General features: G+C 40.5%; 1 long non-coding RNA gene across 1 annotated transcript; it reads right to left on the bottom strand.

Moving 5' to 3' along the window:
• Nucleotides 1-31: 31 nt before the first annotated feature.
• Nucleotides 32-4,100, bottom strand: LOC102502301 (uncharacterized). Its single transcript, XR_333354.1, has 3 exons — nucleotides 4,022-4,100; nucleotides 1,661-1,767; nucleotides 32-143 (listed from the first exon to the last, which is right to left on the bottom strand). It is a non-coding gene; the product is annotated as an uncharacterized LOC102502301 (long non-coding RNA).
• Nucleotides 4,101-6,304: the final 2,204 nt, after the last annotated feature.

The following is a 6,304-nucleotide window of genomic DNA, read 5'->3' as shown; positions in this document are numbered from 1 at the left end:
TAAAAAGCCACTTGCTTCCTAGTGGCTTCTGGGTTGTCACCACACCAGCTCTGTGATTCACAAGAGTCTCACTTTGCGTACAGCAGCGACACCTATATGGGGAGGCGTGGGGGTAGGGAGCCTGTGTGTTTCACCATTTCCATCTAGATGAGGAACAGACAAAGAGATAATTATAAACTGTTTCTCTTATTGTTGCACTCGCAGTAGGCCTGTGCATCTCTCTCCCGCTCCCTCGCTCGCTCTCTTTTTTTTTTTTTTTTTTTTCCTACACAGAAAAGTAATTCTGTTGTGGAGATGGTACCAGGTGCACGGGGTGACCTCACACACACCAAATCGGGAGCTGACATCCATCACGCTTCGAAATTTTGGATTTCATCATTTCCTGATCTTTCTAAAGGGATCACAGCACCTGGCCCTCACAGCTGTAGTTCATTTAGAAAGCAATTTAAAAACCGAGAAAAAAGCAAATGACATCTTGCTGCCTCAGCCTTGTCATTAAGTATAGCAGAATGGCCTTCATTTATGAGGCACATGGCTAAGAATTAATATCTTTCAGGGCTTTCTCGAGTAGAGATTACAAAAGGTTGGAAAGACCACTAAATAATTAGTGGTATGACTGAGGCAAGCAAGAAAAAAAGGGGGGAGGGGGAGAAATCCCTCTTTCGTTCTACAGAAGAAAATCAGAAATTGCTCTGACTTTCGTGTGTCCTGACAGCGGGCGTCACTGCACTGCACCCTCTGTATTTCAGCCGTGGGGCGTGGCTTTGCTTATTTTTCCCAGCGGGCATTCTCAACACCCCCTTGGGTAGATCTCCTACTTCACATAGTGTCCATTAGTCAGAAGTAAAACATATTTTTTCTTCCCAAATGTGTTTGAATACCCCAAACGAAGACTGCCTAAAATGTCTTAAAGTCACCAGACAGATTTTTGCACCCCTTGTTAGATCACAAGTCCCTTTAGAACAGAGAAATGGGGAATATAAATCCTACTGAGAAGAGAAAAACATCGGGTAAGGATCTAGGTATTTTAGCTTTCCCACTCTTTTTTGCTTTTGAGCCACAGGAAATTAGGAAAATGACTCCCTTTGTCTAAGGCTCAATTTCCTTAGTCTAAAAAAATGAATGGGTTCTAAGACATGACTTTTGGGGTCCTTTAGAGAGCTAAGATTCCAGGATGCAGAGAAGAATTTCTGAGAATCATTCCAAATCAACTTAAAAGCTTTGCAGATAGAATTCTAGGCAGAGTTTCTCGTTCCTAGAACCTAAGACGTTAAGAAAAAAAGTGCTGCATTTCTTTCAGATTTGATCCTTGTTTTTAATAAAAATGTATTGAGTGCCCCAGAATGCTAGGTGGAGTGCTTACATTATCTATAATCTTGCTCAGCTTGATTCTAGGTGAGCATAATTATTCTCTTTTTATATGGAAGAAACCGAGCTCAGCCTGCGAGGCCCGGCAATGCTCCTTTAGTGCGAGATGTAGCACATGTGGATTCACCCAAATGCCACTCAATACTTCTCGCAGCTCAGGGAGAGTCCTCCAGTTGAATTCTCAGGACATATCATGTCACTTGCTTCCTAGTCCTGCCATTTGTGCCCCAGACCTGGGAGCTAGGAAACCCTGTAACGTGTACCTCTTTCAGGTCCTCACTGTTTGGCTCACCAAGGTTGCGATGTCTTGCCAACTGGGTGTTTCCTCAAATTCATGAAAACTTAGTATCCCTAAGTGCATCAGAAAATTTGCTGGAAGAAAAAGTGGAAGAGAATCTTCTGGAAGATGAAGAGAAAGGGAATATATAGTTTGGAGTTCTAGGAGCCAGAATGCTCCTAAGTGCAATCCATGTATATATACTTTTTATTTATTTATTTACTTATTTATTTATTTTCATTTTCTTATTTTTTTACATTTAATCAGTGTACATCATTACAGCCTACAAAATAATTTTCCCAGCATGAATACACCATACACTGCATATTAGTCCAGGCAAAGATATTACCATTCACGTTATCCTCAACAGGTGATGTTCCATGTTTATGTCCGTTAAATTTTTCTCCCTTAATTTTCCTCCCCATTGTCTACCCTTCCCCACTCTGTCTCTACTATCCACAGTTGCTCTTTCTGCCTTTATACCTTCCAGTCTTCTGGTTTCCGCCTCACAATGGCCAGATAGTAGGTTTTCTAATGCATCCTTATAGCAGAAGACTGAGGTGGGTGAAGCAGCTTCTGTGAGGGGCCAGACGGTGGCGTGGTGTTAAATGCAGTGCTCTGCAAGGCTGACCCACAAGAGGGGGTTCTGAATTCAAACTGGGAGATCACCCTGAGGACTCTGGGGACACACCATGGCCATAGCCAGTGCACCTCAGGGCTGCTGCCCTTCTGTCTCTTTCTGTCTCTTGCTCATGGAAGTAATATTTAAGCATTTTAAAGACTTAGTAAATAGCTTTGTGAGATAGCTTGTGCTACGACTTCTGACCACCTGCTCTGCCTATGATAGATCTGGGGGTCTCGGCAGATTGTCACGGCTTGTAGAGACTCCTGTGTGGTGACACACATGCCTGGGGGCACTCGTGTGGCCACGTGACCTCCTCTGGCTAATGAGAAGTGAGCCAGCCTCACAGGTGCCACCCCAGCAACAGAGTTAGCCCACTCTCTGTGTCAGCCAGTTCTGCCAAGAGAAAACCACGTGCCGGGTTGACTGCTCCTGCAGCCCAGGTCCCTGTGAGGAGATGTCAGAGCAGAACCGCAGGTCAACCGCAGCTGCCATCAGACAATGGTGATGTGAAATACAGCTTCTTCTCTGTAGGCCACTGACAGCTCTTGTCCAACGACAATCCCAGGGAAAGCCACGTAACATACTTGCCCCAAGTTCTTAAGCTAATGGCTGCTTTGGCACTGCTGTCAGTTTGAGTATACCTTAGGTTCTAATTGAACAATGGCTCTATTAAAAAATAAAGCATGAGAGAATCAAGGGGGAAAAGGAACAAAATATTTAAGGGACATTAAAGTGGAAAATTATCCGCTAATTATCATGTATATGATAGTACCTTTAACTGGACTAATGCACAGTGTATTCGAGCTGAGGAAATTCATTTTACAAGCTGTAATGATATTCAGAGGTTGAATGTCTAAAAACAAAAAATAAATAAAGCACATATTATAAACAATTTTAAAAAGTACAAAATCAAGTATAAAAATTGTTAGATTATACAATAATTAAACCCTCAATTTTCAGACTAGATTTTAAAAGGTCATTCTCTAAGACAATTTATCTTAGCTTTGGTATGAGGATACAGCACAGGCAAGGCCTTAGGAGATACCCAGGCGTGTGATCATTTCTTTTCTTCTTTTTTTTTTTGTTTTGAGAGAGGTTTTTGCTATAGGGCATGTGTGCTCACCAGAAAGACATAGAGAGACAGACAAAAAGCGAGAAATCACTCCCCAGGGAGGATGGCCATGCCGCAATCCCTTCTTATCCATTCTCCTCTCAAGATCTTGGGCATACACATGTACCCGGCATGAGTTTAAGTCATCAGGTCTGGGACTCTAACCACAGTCAACTACATGGGAATCCAGCGACATAACCATTCCTCCAACTGCTGGTCCCATGTGTGCGATAATTTCTTAAATAAGCAGGTAACATTGTATTGAAGTTACTACCATGAATTTATCTGTGATTTAGACACAGCAATACATTCAGATTTTAAATACCAAGTACACAGAGAACTCTCATTCTTTCTTTCTCTCTGTATTTATTAATCTGTGTAATTATTATGTTTAAGAGATCAGTTGGTTAGCTTGCGGATAACTATAAACAGTTGCCAATGACAAAGCCTCTGGTTGTGTATTCCTTTTTTCTTCTATACATGCATCAATTCAGTCAAAAATTATACTGGATGATAACTCACATCAGTTTTCCTAGGACAGAGGAATTTTCAAAATGTGAATCTTTCTTTGATTTAATTAGGGTAGTCTCAAGCAAACTGGGATGGTTAATCTCCCTAGGTAGGAAATATAAATCTTTACCTTGATATAGTCTCCCTAGTCATATGACTGAATCTTCATGTTACAACAAAGCACAAATGCCTCCTCTTCCATGAAGCATTCCATCCTTTCACCATATTCTAAATGATAAAGGCTTTGTCCTCAGAATGTTAAAATGTGCCCAGAATTCCATTATTCAAGGTTAATATTTGCATTTTATTTCACTCCATCTTTTGTATCATTTATCATTATTGCTAAAATTTTCTTTAATGATAATAGAGTAAGAGATCTTTGATTTATTTTATTTATTCATTTAGAGATTTTTGCTACAGGGCACATGTGCTCGTTAGAGATGCAGAGAGAGACTGAGAGACTGAAAATGAGAAATCACCCCCTGCCAGGATAGCCACACTGTAATCCCTTCTCTTCTTGGGATTTTGGGCACACACACACATGGGCCCAGCTTGAGTCTTAAGTCACCAGGTCTGGGACTTGAATCGCAATTGGTCACATTGGAGTCCAGCACCTTAAGCCCTATACCACCTGCTCATCCTGGCCTTTGATTTATCAGTTCAGTAGCTGGGCACGAGAAAGGTGAATTTTATAAAGTCCATCTACCCAGAGTTATATTTGAGCAATTAAGTCAAACTCTCTGGCATGAAGATGAACCCAGATATAATTTTGTTGTTGTTTCGTTTGTTTGTATTGAGTTTATTTAGAGCTCTGCAGGTGATTCTAATGTGTAACTAGACTTGAGAAATACTAATATGACTCAACTCCCTAATTACAACTAACAACCAACAAGCTTTATCTAACAGAAATTAACTATTTCATGCCAGATTCTTGTAGTTTGCAAGCAACAATTTTCTGAAAAAGAAAAAGAAAATCAAGAAACAGAGCTGTGTGATCCCTGCTATTTTGTCACAATTTCTGAATGAGTCCACACATCTGTTTGTTCAGTTCAATTCATGTCCAAGCTGTATCTCAATTTTTCCTTTCTGCTTCTCTCTTGTTTACCCTCTCCCGGATTCAGGAAATAGCCAGGGAAACAGACTTAACTGGCACTGACAACTCGATGTTTGGAAGTTGCCGAGCCAAGGTTTTGGGGCTGTGGCTTGTCTCTTTAAAGCTCCCAGGGCTGATCCTGGCTGTTACCAAGAAGGAGGATCACAGTCCAGATCCAATCGCTCTCTCAGCATAAGTGGCACTTCTTACTCCATTGGCTCTGACTGCTCATATATCTCTGCGCTCTCTAGAGAGTAAGGTTGGGTGTGGTAGGACAGAGACTCAATGCTCCGTGCCTCTAGGCCTTTTGTCTATCCCCCCAACATGTTCCTCTTATTCCAGGGTGCTGGAAAATGATGTAAAAAAAGACATACCATGATGTGAAAATTATGTATCACACTACGAATGCTGTAAATTAATTACTTCTTAGTGTCTTTATCTTCCTACCAGTGATATTGCCTATTTTATTTATTTTATTTTATTTTATATTTTCCACAGGGTGCATGTACTACTCACTAGAGAGAGACAGAGTGGGGAAGTGTGGACAATGGGAAGAAAAATTAAGGGAGAAAAATTTAACGGACATAAAAATGGAACAGAGAAAGTGGAAAATTTCTTTCCAGGAGACTAGCCATGCCACAGTCTCTTCTCTTCCATTCTCCTTCTGAAATTTTGGGTATGCATGCACACAGACCAAGGGTGATTTTTTTCAAGCTGCCAGGTCCAGGACTCAGACCACAGTCAGCCATGTGGAAGTCTGGCGCCTTAACCACCATGTCAGCTGCTGACCCAGCTATTACTATTAAAAACGTTTTACTCAACTTGTTACTTTAAAAAATAAATTAAATAAGTGAGCTATGAAATAACAGAAAGGGAGGCAGCAAATGGCTAAATTCTATTAAAGATGACTTCTAAAAAGAAAAAAGTTTTAGAGCCAGTTGGTGGTGTAGTGGTTATGGTGCTGGACTCCCACATGGCCAATTGCAGTTCAAGACTTGAATGAAAATCATGCCTGGCATGTGTGCATGCATGCCCAAAATACCAGCAGAAGAATGGAGAATAAGGGATTACAGAGAGGCCATCCCCTCTGGGGGTCAATTTTTCACTTTCCCTTGCACTGTTTCTCTCTAGTAAGTTCATATGTCCTATGGCAAAAATCTTTAAAAAAGAAAACAGTTTCAATGTTTTATTTCCAAAAAAGCAATGTGTTAATATAAGAAATAAAATATATCAGATAATTTGAACACTGTCCCTTTTACTTTGACCTCAAAGCTTTATTATATATGTATATATATATATATACATATATCTATCTATATA

The sequence above is a fragment of the Tupaia chinensis genome, unplaced genomic scaffold (assembly GCF_000334495.1).
Source record: "Tupaia chinensis unplaced genomic scaffold, TupChi_1.0 Scaffold000045_1, whole genome shotgun sequence".
Classification (NCBI taxonomy): domain Eukaryota; kingdom Metazoa; phylum Chordata; class Mammalia; order Scandentia; family Tupaiidae; genus Tupaia; species Tupaia belangeri.
The sequence above is the reverse complement of the archived record's forward strand: the minus strand, read 5'-3'. Positions and strand labels throughout refer to the sequence as shown.